This window comes from Gigantopelta aegis, chromosome 4 (assembly GCF_016097555.1).
Source record: "Gigantopelta aegis isolate Gae_Host chromosome 4, Gae_host_genome, whole genome shotgun sequence".
Lineage (NCBI taxonomy): Eukaryota > Metazoa > Mollusca > Gastropoda > Neomphalida > Peltospiridae > Gigantopelta > Gigantopelta aegis.
Window position 1 is genome coordinate 81,512,680 of NC_054702.1, and position 15,837 is coordinate 81,528,516.

The window sequence follows — 15,837 nt, forward strand, 5'->3', positions numbered from 1 at the left end:
TTGATAGGGGAGTGTGGAATGTCACTTAGATATCTTGATAGGGGTGTGTGAGATGTCACTTAGATATCTTGATAGGGGTGTGTGAGATGTCAATTAGATATCTGTAATATTACATGGATGGTATATTTACAGCAAAGTGAAGTTTGACAGTTTCTGAACACGACAGTAAATATCTATACATTATGTAATGTTAACTTTCCTGACCCGTATGTTGTAAAATGTATTTGTGGCAATGCATTGATATAGGCCAACTGCCTGTTTGCCAGTCCATTTCATACAAAAATAAATATTGTTTAAACCACCCACCACACTCCCATAACTCCCAACACGTGGTATTGTAATGACTGCATGCTAATCTATGAGGACTGAATGTCATCAGTCCTCTTTTATGAACCATTACATTGAGTAAATGCTAGATGCACCGATGTCTTTGCAAAAACGCACAACCCAGTAAATCACAAAATGACTCATTTGTACTGAAGTATTCCAAGGAAAGTTATGCGAGAGGTAGAAGAGAGCATGCTGCGTTTGTCGTGCATTGCCAAATCACTTATGAACATAAGGAACACCTATGTTTCTAACCCAAAACAGTGGGTGAATATTTATGTTTCTCTGGTCTGTATATATGAACTCTATTAACGTGTCTATATCCAGTGAAGGTTCAGAACGTCCATCCCACATCCAGTCTCTTGCAGGGTCAGGGGCAGAAGGGTTTCTTTTGTATAGATGCGGGAAAGTATCGTGATATATTAACTAACCACGTATTATCAATATGTACCTCTTTAAGTTGAGATGGTTCTCGTTTGTAGTGAACCGGCCTCGGTGGCGTCGTGGTTAGACCATCGGTCTACAGGCTGGTAGGTACTGGGTTCAGATCCCAGTCGAGGCATGGGATTTTTAATTCAGATAATGACTCCAAACCCTGATTGAGTGCTCCGCAATGGGTAGGTGTAAACCACTTGCGCCGACCAGTGATCCATAACTGGTTCAACAAATGCCATGGTTTGTGCTATCCTGCCTGTGGGAAGCGCAAATAAAAGATCCCTTGCTGCTAATCGGAAAGAGTAGCCCATGTAGTGGCGACAGCGGGTTTCCTCTCAAACTCTGTGTGGTCCTTAACCATATGTCTGGCGCCATATAACCGTAAATAAAATGTCTTGAGTGCGTCGTTAAATAAAACATTTCTTTCTTTCGTTTGTAGTGACATATACGTTTGTTGCAATGGCTCTTGGGTCTTTTGATGATGTTAATAGTATATTAACGAAACGTTGAGACAGAGACTTTGTTTTTACTATTATTGAAAATTCCAGACTTTGTAGCCATTGTAATTTGTTTTCCGTTGATAATGCCTTTTTAATTATCAAAGTTATTAATGAATTATGTTTTCTTGCTTAGAATATCTATGGCTGTCTGGCCAGTGGGTTTGAGCTCATTCTTTTATTTAAAGTGGCATAAAACTGGATTTGACAACCTAAATATTTTCTTCTAACATTTTAAGAATATTTGAATTACATTGTATCACACACATTAGGAAACATATTGACAGGCAATATTTCCTTTTTGAAAGTTATTATTACAGTTTGAAAATTGATTAGAAACTACTATTTAATGTTTTAAAATTGTGAAGCGATTTCTGCAAGTTGTATAGCAGCCTCTTTCAACTCTGATGCTCTTGTGACCAAAATATGCTCCCCCCCCCCACCCCCCCGATGAAAGATTCATTATTAACGTACCCCCAACTCACATCTTTAGCAATTATGAGATATATTAAGATATAAACTCTTCGTTGACTGATTTTTTTTTTGTTGTTGTTGCTTTATAGTGTCTAGTGTCTAGTGGTGTGTGTGTGGGGGGGGGGGGGGGGGGGGGGGGGGGGGGGGGTAGAGGGGGTGAAGAGAGGGAGAGAGAAAAGAGGGAGGAATAGAAATAAAGACATGTTTTATTTAACGACGCACTCAACACATTTTATTTACGGTTATATGGCGTCAGACATATGGTTAAGGACCACACAGATATTGAGAGAGGAAACCCGCTGTCGCCAGTTCATGGGCTACTCTTTCCGATTAACAGCAAGGGACCTTTTATGTGCACCATCCCACAGACAGGGAAGTATATACCACGACCTTTGATATACCAGTCGTGGTGCACTGGCTGGAACGAGAAATAGCCCAATGGGCCCACCGACGGGGAGAGGGAGGGATAGAGACAGATGATAGGGATAGATTGAAGAGAGAGGCAGGGAGGATCGGAGAGAGAGGATCGGAGAGAGAGAGAGAGAGAGAGAGAGAGAGAGAGAGAGAGAGAGAGAGAGAGAGAGAGAGAGAGAGAGAGAGAGAGAGAGAGAGGAGGAGGAGGTGGAGGCAGACAGATAGATAGACAGCCAGAGACAGCCAGACCACCTTCTGTTTCCAGCAGTTCAGACGGAATACCTTGGTTAAATTCGTGTATTGTACCACTGGCTAACACATTGATTGCCAAGTGGGATTGCCACACTGGAAGTCAACCTATCTAAATATATCTCGGAAGTAAAGACTAAAATTACCGGTAAAGCTTATGCTGCCGTTCCTCGCAACTAAATTATGGTGTTTTCTTCTGCGAAACACATTATAATGATATGCTTTATTTTGTCTGTTAACCAGACAATAGTTCAAAAGACTCGACGGGATTTCTCTGAAAAGCAAACGGGAAAGGTGTTCCGTTAATAGCCGATGATTAATGCAACGTTACAAAGAGAAAACACAATGAGGGAACCAAAATGTCAGAGGAGGAGAGTTTTTCGTCTTTCTGCGGGCCGTTTGTGTAGTTTCTGCGGGCCGTTTGTGTAGTTTCTGCGGGCCGTTTGTGTAAAGAACAAGCGAACATAGTAGCACGTAGTGAAGAAAACTATATACGAGTATGTGATTGTAAAGACCCACATGCGAGGATCAATGCTAATAAAAAGCATTCTAGTTGTAGCTTACGCTTCGGTGTTAGCTTTACCACTCCACCACCAAATCCCGTTAGAGCATAATTCAAACCTTACCCCCCCCCCCCCCCCCCCCACCCCCCACCCACCCACCCTTAGAGACTTCGCTCGCCACAGTCTAGATACACTCACATACTGCATAATTTCTAGCACACGGGCCTGGCAACAAACAGTAAATAATAATTAACAATATGCAATAAAACAACCCACAACCCCACCCCGCAAAAACCCCAACTAGAAACACACAATAAACAAGACAACAACAATTTAAAACAGGGTCCGGGTCCGGCGAGTATATTTTGGCCCGGACATGTTGCAGGAATTTTAGCAGGGGGAGGGATGGCGAGACATGCTAACCCGGACAATGTATTGAAGTAATGAATGTTTAACGACACCTTGTTACGGCCCATTTTGTCGCCGGGCCCATACCCCAGCACGAAAAATACATCGGTTATTGGATGGGAAATGTATTAAAAACAAAGAAAATTTGCTTAAGCAGCGAGTGTTCGACCCTCTGGTTGTTAATGGTTACTGGTTAGTGAGCCGTGAGAACTCACTTGGGGATGGAATCTGTATTGGGCTACCAACCCAGCATATACTAGACTTAAAGATCAAAGATGGCCAACGACTATGAAATCGAGGCCGGTTGACAAGCCTTCATCGTATCATCCAGCAACTGTAGCCCGAGCACTCTGCTGGTCGAGTGGTAGGCACAAATCCCGCCTTTTCGTTATAGACACCACTAGAGCATTTTGATTTATTAATCATCGGCTATTGGATGTCAAAAATTTGGTAATTTTGACATCTAGTCTTAGAAAAAAAATCCGCTACATTTTTCCTCTAACGGCAGCGTGCCATTATAATCGTTTAAATGTCCATTTAGCTCTCGGACTGACAGTACTGTATATTAAAAGTCGTGGTATGTGCTGTCCTGTCTACAGGAAAATGAATATAAAAAAATTCTGGCTAGTAATGGAAAAAAGCTTAAACCTTAATTGGATATAACAACGAAATAAAGTTCAAATGGAAAAAAGCAGAATATGTTAGAATTGTACAAAAAACAGCCCCAAAACCCCAAACAAAAATATATATTCAAATTAAAAAAAAAAATCGTTTAACTTCCAATAGCCGTTGATTAATAATTCAATGTGATTTAATAGTGTCGTTAAACAAAGCAAACGCATATCTTATGAAGACTTTTGTGTTACATTTAATCGATAAATCAACAGAATTTTCTTGGGGCATCGTCCATTAAACAAAAATTCCTAATCCAAGGGAGGTAACACAATATAATCAAATGTACTGCTTGCGTTTATGAATATTATCCCTTTGAATGTGGTAAGAAAAGTAATCTTATGTAAGCAGTGCTAGCCTACATATACGAAGAGAAAATATTCAAGTGAAAAATATAATCTAATTTTCAGTTGCAGAACGTAAACAATATGTGAAGTATTGTAAAGTTCAGAAAAAGGAAAGAAAACTAATCAAAACAACTTAAGGAAAGTAGGAAAGTGACATTTTACTTTTTCATCGCGATTTTGTGGGTAAACAGTAAAAAAAATGCCGAGAAAGAACAAAGAGACAAAAATACCTAGGGGCATTACAAAAGAAAATCCAGAGGAGGGTTATATGTTACCCCGAGTACTCTGCCGTTCGAGTACTAGACGGACATTTGTACCGTTATGATCGTTCTCTCAGTTACTATAGCGAAAACATGGAATGGCTGACTACTACACGGTAGATAAAGATTCTCGCTCTAATACAACACATATTCTAAGTTTGACACTAAATACTTTTGCATTAATAGTTTGCAAGTTCGCCGATAACACATATTTTACATAGTAACCACTAATACACACACTACATGAAGAAACCCGACAGCACCCTTTGCAAAATAATGTTCCAGTTAAATATGTATAGGTGCTGATGGGTTTCTTCCTGTAGTGTGTGTATTAGTGGTGAATAAGCGAAATATTTGATACTGGCGAACTCGAAAATTATCAATGTAAAGGTATTTAGCGTCAACCTTAGTATTTGTGTTGCATTAGAGCGGGAATTTCATTATTTACTTATAAATTACTTTAAATAACAACACACCTGAATTATCCCAACAGCAAGGTAAACTGAACAGCATGGAACTCTAACCTACAATAACCTGATTTTTTTATTATTATATATTTTTTTCTCCATCAAGTTGACTTCATATTGGCTTTGACGGGGGGCGGGGGTGGGGTTGGAGGTGGAGGGTTGTGGCCATGTTCCCCAAACACGCTTGTTTTTTCCCCCTACTATCATTGATATATGCCTGTCGCCCCATAAAACGACTTGTAGACAGTTTTGGTGCCAATATAAAATCCTGGCTACGCCGTGTTCGTACTCCGATAACGCAAAATCAGGGGTTTTACACTCCCACATTGATTTGTAACTTGTTAGGCTTATGTCAACCTCCTACAATTTAGTAATGCTCTTATGGCAAACTCCTTCCCCCTCCCCTACATTCACGTCATTTATGTAGCTAACAGGACCATTGAAACGATATCTGGAATCGGGAATGAAGGGGACACGATCTCTTATGGAGGGAGTAAAGTCGAATGGGTGGTGGGCACAAGCCTGATTTGTACGTTTATTTATTTAAAAATCAGAGTAGGCACCTACCCCATCTCGGTTCCTACGGACCTGGCGAACGTTGCATGTGTAACTGTAGGACTTGATACAAACTGGAAACTGTGATTATATAGATTTATTTACAAAGTACAAGTCATTGGACAAAATCTCTCCGAGTTCGCCACTTACACGCACCAGACCACACTCTCTGTATTCGGGCCAGTGCACCACGACTGGTATATCACAGGTATGTGGTATGTGCCCTCCTGTCTGTAGGACGGTGAATATAAAAGATCCCTTGCTACTAATGTTAAAATGCAACAGGTTTCCTCTCTAGGACAATGTCAAAATTACCAAATGTTTGATTTCCAATAGCCGTTGATAAATAAATCAATGTGTTCGAGTGGCGTCGTTAAACAAAACAAACTTTGTTTCAACACCGTCTGTACCTTGTTTCAGTCTCACCTTATATGCCCAAATCAGCGACAAGAGACTACCTTTCTTACATAACTATAATGTGTCTCTGAACTACACGAGATGTACAAATGGAATTATTTATTAAATCACGTCAAAGATGTCTTAAATGTGTATGGCGGCGGGACGTAACCCAGTGGTAAAGTGCTCGCCTGGTGCGCGGTCGGTCTGTGATCGATCACCGTCGGTGGGCCCATTGGGCTATTTCTCGTTCCAGCCAGTGCACGACTACTGGTATATCAAAGGGGGCGTGGACATTTGTAGATCCTCCCTGGGCACCAGGTGCTCTCCTGACTTGGGTCCGTGTCTGAAAATGTTTGTAATGGATCAAGGTATAGAATGTGCCAAGTTTCATGTTTTTAACTAAAAGTGCACAACGTTTTGGTTAACCGCCTCACTACCATCAGTCGCATGTAGAGTTCTCTGTTACTGAACGGGTTCTCAATTGTCGGTTGTACGGTGTAAGTTTGATCGGTCAACAAAGATAAACAAGAAGAAACAAACAAACAAATAACAACAACAACAACATACCCCCAGTTACTTTTTTAAGAATCACATGAATTATGATTCGTATAATATACCTGGCATTATGACGTCATAATGGCTTCCACGTGATCTATACTTAGCAACGTAACTCCATTTATACTAGTATTGTGCGCCAGCTCAGGAGTTCTTGAATTTACCATTTTTCTGTTATACCATAATACAGGTGAGCACTAATATTTCCCTTACATAGTATTAAAGCAAAGCGTGAGAAAAAAGCATTGACATTTAACCAATACTTTGGAAACGACTGAGATCACAAGACAAGCTAATTCCGGCACGGCAGAAGCAAGTAGACATTGGGTTGGGGAGGGGCAAGGGGGCTTAAATAGATCGAGGGAGTAAAGCAAAGTTTTTAGGGGGTTCGGGAGTATGCTCCCCCGTAAAGGTTTGAAAACTAGATGCCCTGAAATGCAATTTTCTGCATTCTATAAGTAAAATTCATCTCTGCCTTAAAATTTACTACCAAGAATACTGTAATTTAAGCGACCTCGGCGTTAATTATATACTGTCTTCGTATAGATTACCTCCACATACAAATATATTCTTCCACATGTTGTTTCCAAGAATATAAGTTACTCCATAATTGTTTACAGCAAACGGTTACATATTATTATATTGGTAGCAGTGTACCGAACAGGTTCTCATCGAGTCAGGTCAAGTCATGTCAGATCAGAGGGTTTTACGTGCACATTTAGAACAAGCTGGTGTAGAGCATGCCTCCCATGGGCACAGGTGCCGGCCTTGGCCGGCTCTTCTGTTCAGGGCAGGACTCACCGAATCACGAGTGCACCTAACTTTAAATGCTGTATTAAACAAGTCTACGCCTGCTATTGGTAAAACATTTGACAGGGTTTATCACAGAATATTGTTTCATCTGGCCAGTACATTCCTCTAATTTAATTTGAATTAGTGTTAATGTACCAATTACTATTAAGCTTGAAACAAGTGCGGGTTTCTAATAACATTAAGACGACATTTGTGTTTCTCTGCGTAACAAAGTTAGACAAATGCTCTTCCCGTTATACCTAAAGGTAGCAGGTCCCCCCCCCCCCCCCCCCCCACACACACACATACACACAGACACTCACCCCATCTCCCCAATTTTCTGATTTACTTTAAGAGTTAGGCGATATAGTGTCTTTGGTTATGGTATATTTGTTGGTTGAAACATTGCGTAATGCTAGGATCAGACTGCTAACTGTCAGCAGAAAGTTGACCAACTCAACGGTTCCTTTGTAATTTTCCCAACTCCCGACTCCCGATGGGTGCGCTCAGATTAACAACTAATGGGTTATACGACGAGAATCAACTTGTAAGAGCGCTCAAACTAGCAAATAGACAGTTGTAGAAGTCGTGACAGCAGAAGGTTGGCAACCTTTCCGCTGGCAGTTGGTAGTCTGACACTAGCATTAGTCGTATGTTGTTTTTGTTGTCTATGGTATTTGCTATGGTGGTATACACCTTTTAATGCTATCATTATGACATGCACCATACAAATATTATCTAGTTTGTAAGGACAGATTTTTATTTCTAGGAAATAAATATATCTCTATCGCTCTTTGCCAGAGGAAATGTTTGTTAGCTAGTTATTGGCAACTGTATATCAAAGCCCGTGGTTTATGTTTTCTTGTATGTGAAAAAAGTGAATAACATGAAGCCTACCTGGTAACTGAAAATAGTAGCCTGTGTGTATGTAACGGCTACAGGTTTCTTCTTTATTATGACAGAAAAGTCGCTCTCACACGAATACAGTATCCGGCGTGCGGCGTGCGTTCTTATTGCTGAATCTGGAAGGCCTTTCACATACATGCGTTTTTTATATAGTTCCTGTCCCAATCAGTGCACTACGACTAATATATCAAATGCCGTGGTATGTTCTGTCCTGTCTGTGGAAAAGTGCATGTAAAGATCCCCTGCTAATGGAACAATTTAATTTGAATAAATCAATCGATCGATCTGTCGATTAAGTCAGTCAGTCATAAAAATGGTCGCTGGATGTGTGTTGTTTATTCTTATAATAAATATAAAATATTTTAAGACAGCAAATGATGAATGAGTGACAAATGTAATAATCGTTCACAAATGTCAGAACACTTTTTATAATGTATCATCCAGTAAGCGTGATTTTATATGATAGATCTTAATCTACCCCGGTACATAATATAAAGGATTCGTCACGAGTCTAATTTAATCGCTATTTGTCGTGGTTGATATTTTACATATTAAAAAACAGGATGAGCGAATTTTATTTATCATATAGCACTTCTAAAATAATATTCTAATTCGATATTTAGTAAATTAAACTTCTGAAGTCGCCTCACCGGTAATATGACGCCACGCATTTTAACCAAATCTTATCAAAACGTTACGCTCAGGTATACAAGTCTTGTTGACTGTAAACAAATGACTCATTGACAGCAAAATATTATAATGTTTTGCTGTCAATAATTATTATTAACCGTGTTAATAATGGTAAATATCAAATGAGTTTATGACATGGATATTATGGGTAAGTTATAGGATAAATGTTCATAATACAATGCATTTAGGAGGTATGTACAAACATTACACGCTCCATGAAGTGATGACAGAACTCCTAAATTTGTCTGGGCGTTCGCGGTTTATGCCCCCAAAGTACACACGCCTGTGGTGGTGGTGGTGGTGTGTGTGTGTATGTGTGTGTGTGTGGGGGGGGGGTTAAAACAGCACGTGCAAATGATATACTAATGATGTACATGGGGAAGAGGAGTGTTCACATGTACTAATACATTATAATATAAGGCTTGTTGAATCATTAAAACAAATTGGTAGTAAGGGCGTCACCACTGTTTGTTTTTAAAAGCCTTTTTAGCTAATATTACATTTATTTTCAATTCAGTATTGTTTTCCTTTACATACTTATGGAAACAAACCCAAACTCTAACAGAATTTCATATATAATGCTTCAGTTAAAAGTTACACATTTTACTTAATTCAATTAAAAATACATTTCTATGTTTTGAATGTATTTTCATGTTGTGTCAAAGATTTTAGAAACTGAAATGCGTTTATTTTGCTTTTTTTTAAATTTGAAATGTCCGCAGTTTGACGTTACAGGGAATACCGAGAATTGGGAGGAGGGCAAACTATATTGCCCCCGCCCCCCCCCCCCCCCCAAAGTTGAAGGACGAATTAATAACTGCAACCCACTCAGTTTCTGGCATCTTCCATAGTCTTGTAACCACCCGCCTGAGAGTGAACTATGAATGTTTCAGATCAAAACACACGCATGCTATAGCAATCATTTGCATAGAGTTAGACAAGTCTGGTAAATCATTGTCTTTAGCATGTAAACAACCGAACTAATGGTTTTTCCGTAATGACCTTTCCCTAACCAACTAAAAGTGTGTACAATTAATATAAGTTGCGATAATATTGGTAAAACCTGGTCATACACTATTAATATTACCCTGTATGTTTTTTAAGTCCTGTAATCTACATTTCGCAAACACCACTCCAGAAAGAACGTCTAAGAAGGGCAATTACACTGACTTCTATGACCCGCCTCGTTATAACGGACACACACGTCATCGAAGTGAAGCGGAGTCAAACAAATGGTCTGCAAAATTCTACATCACTTGGGGAGAAGAGTAAACAGTATTCATAGATTACCCAGACCTGGTGTCAGTGGCAAGTCCGCGCACCCCATATTTCAAGTCCCAGCGTTAGCTTCCGACTGGAGGACACGAACGGAAACATGTCATCCCGTGTTTGAATGCACCAAGGGGTTAAACGCCATCGATCACATTCGCCAAGTCCGTCTCGTCCATGAAGCCGTGATCATCGATATATTAACTTAATAAAACAAATGTGTGTCAGCTTGTCGAAGATGTTTTTTCCCCAAGTGGTTCACTTTTGTAATTATGTCTATAAGTGTTAGTTTTTTACTAGGTTTTGTCTTCCTTCACAGTGTCTGATATTGATTCCAGGAGCTAAACGAGTTACAGGTTTGTCGGGTTAGACCGGACTGGATTGGACTATACTGGACTTTTTAATTGTAGTGCACACGCACCACCCCTCCATATCGATCTCACGTTCTCTCTGCCTTTCTGTCTGTCTCTTTGTCTGTCTGTCTGTCTGTCTGTCTCGGTCGATGTCTCGGTTTCTCTCTCCCTCTCTCTGTCTCTCTCTGTCTCTATCTCCACCTCCCTCCCTCCCTCACGTTCAAATGTATAGAAACATTATTATGGCTTCCAAAAGCACGTGTGTATATGCGTGTGTACGTGCGTATGTGTGTGTATATATATATATATATATATATATATATATATATATATATGTGTGTGTGTGTGTGTTTCTGTGTGTGTGTGTGTGTGTGTGTATGTGTGCGCACGCGCGCGCGCGCGTGTGTGCGCGCGTGTGTATGTGTGTGTGTGTGTGTGTGTTACATACATTTTATTGAGAATAATGGCTTTGTGAAACAAAACATTTTCTTATATGATCAAGTCGTAGTTGAGCATTTTTAAGGTGTTATTTTCTTTTCTTTTTCTGATTGTGTCTTCTTTTCTCTCAAGTGCGAGATCAGTCTAATTAGTGCGCGCGAAAGATGCTTGGGTCGAATCACCTCGGTGCACCCATTCTCTGAATGGGTTTTCCCATCCCAACCAGTGCCCTTCGACTTGGGTATCAAAAGCTGTGGTATATGCTGCCCTGTCAGTGGGAAGTGTAGGGGAGATTAACGGGTTTCCTCTAAGACAATATGTCAGAATTACAAAACGTTTGACACCCATAAGCCGATGATTAATAAATCAATGTGCTCTAGTGGGGTTGTTAAACAAACAAACTTTATCCTTTGCTCTCATTTTGGTTCCTTTCAGCAATAGTTGAAGTGATTTTGGTTCTTTCCAGCAATGGTTGAAGTGATTTTGGTTCTTTCCAGCAATAGCTGAAGTGATTTTGTTTCTTTGCAGCAATGGCTGAAGTCATTTTTGGTTCTTTCCAGCAATGGTTGAAGTTATTTTGGAGCCGATAGCTCTCACTTCGACACTTTCTAATGATCAGTGCGACTCTGCCATTTTTAGTTTAGCTCTTCCCATCTGTAATGGTTTTGTTTTCATCTCGTTTTGTTCGTTTCCATTATTATTTTGGTTGATATTGGTATTTTCTTCATTCATTTATTGCACGGTTACTTCACGCAAAGCACTCTCATGAACGACTAGATTAAGCCGATGTCTGTATAAATAGAATATTACTCAACAAATTACGATCTACACATAATATGTATAGGCACAATAACACACATAGATTGTATTTACATCTTTATTGTAATAGACAGTTAAATATAACAATACAGTTTCATATGGAATATCACTCTTTAAGATACGAGTAAAATACACGTAATGTTTTGACATTAAAATATCTACACAATTAAGAGGTTGGCTTTGATTATAGTTTCGTCTATAGAATGTTATGCACAAGTCATGGAAACACGTCTCTACTAAAGTGTTCTTACTGCTTTTAAACTTAGGTCTCACTACATCTGCCACTGAAATCCATGTTAAATTACCCAACTTCAAATGAAGATTGCCAATAGAACGGGTTCTCGTTTGCACTAACAACATATATAATTGCGAACATATATTATATAAGCATTTTTTTCACCCCAAAATTAATAACACTTCCGTCTCAGTTTTTTGCTTATATAACCGCATCTGGCTGTAGTACAGGACCGAACAGGTGGTTCGGGAACTGCTATACACCAATGTCCCAAAATGTCAATGTATAATATTTAAAAAATGCAGCTAGAGGGCTTACCATTGAAAAATACAAATTGTTTTTATTTTCCTCCATTTACTAGAAGTGAATATGTGAACGACAACGTATGTCACAATTACGAACTATAATGGATCGTGATAAATGAACTCTCGCCCGGAATTGAACTGTGTAGTGAGACCTTAAATGTATGTTATGAAGATATCTAAATTTACGTACAACAATTATTTTTAAAACGTAATAACGCTTCATATGGTAAACATTCAAAATTGATGTCTTTTTTAGACAGTTGTCATGTTTACTACGCAGAATATATACACAAGCTGCATTGAGATTACTGGGCTCAAACTATGGAATGATTGCAGTTATTCAACATCACTGAAATAGGAAAGATGATCCAATATACAAGTTAATAATGTACATAAATATTAATCATAATATTACCGTAATTAGGTGTGAAAAATGTTTTCCTTTGAATTTGCTTGGCGTATCAATAACGTCAGTTGTCGTTTGCGGTTGTTGTTGGGTTGTTGTTGGGTTGTTTTTTTGTTTTTTTAGCAGCAGCTATGAATACCTGTTTTAATCAGTATTGTCGGTTGCTCGTCCCATTCTCATTCGTTAAATGACGTAAAGTGTAGAATCATGAGACCTAGCGCCATTTGTTCGAAAGAAGTATAGACATAACAATAGTAACCACATGCAATTATAGGCATTCTCAAATATTTTAGTCAACAGGAGACACCATTTTGAACATAGTTTTGTCCCCTGACGCGTATTCCTGCGACTTGATATTTTAGTTACGTTTCATTTTTTTTTAAATCCGATTTCTGAAAATCCGTTTGTCAACATAAAGTTGAGCCACGTATATTTTAGCACATATATTTAGTATTAGCAGTTCTTCTGTTGGTATCTTTGTTTTTCACGTTCAAATCGTGGGGTACATATTTTCACATATACTCTTACACCTGTTAGCACTCAATGGCTCTATAATTATTTTCACATTGACTGGTCACCACATATTAAATTTTCAGATTGTACTGACCATGTATTACCTACCCGTTTACAGTAATCAGAACACATGTAAGGAAAATGTCTTTTGGTGGCCATACTTTGTCCAGTTTTGTGACACAAATAGTCGTTTATAGATGTCGTTTACAGTAGAAGAAACAATATGATATGTTAATTCTAAATAATAAATGTAATAATAATGTTTAGTGGAATATACTTAATCAAAAACCTTTAGCAATTTGGTAAATGTGCTTAAATAAAAGAAAACTCGTGACGTACAAAATAAAATCAGAAACTGGATTTAACCGAGGCATCATTTGTCAGTATAAGTAACAGGAGATTTTCAATAAAAAATTAAATATGTGACTGTCACGTCGTTAAAATGTGTTTGGGGGTCCATACACGAAAATCTGAAAATTGTTAGTAACGTGTCTGAGCACATTGGACATTGACAGTGGTACAACGTCCCTCGTGCACTGAACGTGACCGATGTGTTGATGGTAGTGTCATGGTGTGAGCAGGAATTCATGACATCTGACAAAACAACCTCATTTTCAACATCCATGTGAATCTGAATGCTCAGCAGTACAGTGACGAATCAAAATACAAGTTGTCATTCCGTTCATACAGCAGCATCCAGGCGTTTTGTTTCAACAGAACATTGCACGCCAGCATGCAGCCATACTAATGACTTGACTTCTTCAGAGGAACAATATTGAGGCACTAAACTGGCTTGCATGATCGCCTGACTTGTTCCCTGTTGTGCAGATATGGGAATTCTTGGGTCGTAGGATACGAGCGAACCACGCGCATATTCACAACATCCACAACATTAAACATGCTTTAACTCGCGAATGGATCTCTATCACTATTCCAGAGATCCACCGTCTCACCAGAAGCCTGAGCCGACGTTGTACCGCTGTCAACATGCAATGCCCAAAGTGCTCAGACACGTAACTGACAATTTTCAGATTTTCATGTATGGATCCCCAAACACCATTTAACGATGTGACAGTCACACATTTCATTTTGTATTGAAAATCTTCTGTTACTTACAAATGATGCCTCCATTAAATCCAGTGTCTGATTTTATTTTGTAATCACGAGTTTTCTTTTATTTAAGCACATTTACCAAACTGCTAAACTTTGTTGGCTAAGTATATACTATATAGTTCGCAAAACGCTTTATAATTAGTATCATTAATATAATCAGTCCTGTAAATATTGTTATAACCATTTCACCCCAGTCATCTACAGGATCTTCTCGCGGTATTACATATGGAAAAAAATGTATTAAAAAAAAACGGTTCTGAAAAACTCGGACATTTCATATTATCATATGCTCATAATGAACAAAAATACCAAAACTGCAATTCAGAATGACTATTTAAAACAAACAGGTAGACTAATTAAACAACATTCAAATATAGTTCGCCAATTTTCAAAGCCACGTCTTACACTTGTGTAACTATATACATTTACAATGCGTAAACACCTGCGTTAAAAAACAAACAAAACAGGCTTCGTAAATTCGGTCCATTATATTAGGACAATGTGTTGGTTAATTAAACAATGAAAACATATAGTAATGAGTGATTGTATGACAGTTCTAACTGAACAATTAAAACATAAAACATTGGTGACATGGTATGAAAATAAAATTGAGCATATAGCGACGTGGCTCATGCACTCGCCATGATGACAGCACATTCTTATGCTTGACACACACCTACCGATTAACGCCGACTCGACCGTCGCGTCGGCGTTAATCGGTAGGTGTATGCAGGGTAAAGACGCGACACTCGCGTATAATCTTCAGTCTAAAGCTGAGATTCCTTTTGTCCGGTTGCGTTTGCGGCTCCGTTTGCGGTGCGGTGCGGTTTAATCAAGCCAGCTTGTTCCAGGTGAGAGTGATTCCATCAGTGCGGTCCATTTGCGTTTAGTTATCCGAAACCGCATGCGCTTATTTCAATCGCTCCGTGGGGCGATCCATCCGTTTCGCCGTGCGGTAATTGTTGACGCCATGATGACTTTCTGCCAAAAGGCTGTATAAACGCATACTTTGCCGTCAAATGGGTTCATTCAAAACGTATTGTAAACGCAACCGCAAACGGAGTTGTAAACGAAGCCGCAAACGCAACCGGACAAAGGAATCTCAGCTTTACCCCGATTAGAATGTCACGTCGGCTAGTGTGTGCAGGTGCACGTTTTCAGCCTACTGCCGGCGCGACAGTCGAATCGGCGTTAATCGATAGGTGTGCGCCAAGCATTAAATGACTTCAGTTTAACTCTTATGCAAAAAAGGCCACAGTTTCAACTCCTCTGGCTGAATATTATACACGAGGCTACTTTGTCACAGATAGTGGCAAGTTTTAACTCCTCTGGCTGATTATTATACACGAGGCTACTTTGTGACAGATAGTGGCAAGTTTTAACAATAATAATTCAGTTATACTGAAGTTTCAGTGATTACAAGATGGTCATTTCGG

The 15,837-nt window shown here is 39.1% G+C and overlaps 1 long non-coding RNA gene across 1 annotated transcript; it reads left to right on the forward strand.

The window, feature by feature from the left end:
* The first annotated feature begins 6,681 nt into the window (after positions 1-6,681).
* On the forward strand, positions 6,682-10,446 carry LOC121371202. The gene is made up of 2 exons (XR_005957778.1): positions 6,682-6,752; positions 10,055-10,446. It is a non-coding gene; the product is annotated as an uncharacterized LOC121371202 (long non-coding RNA).
* The last annotated feature ends 5,391 nt before the right edge of the window (positions 10,447-15,837 follow it).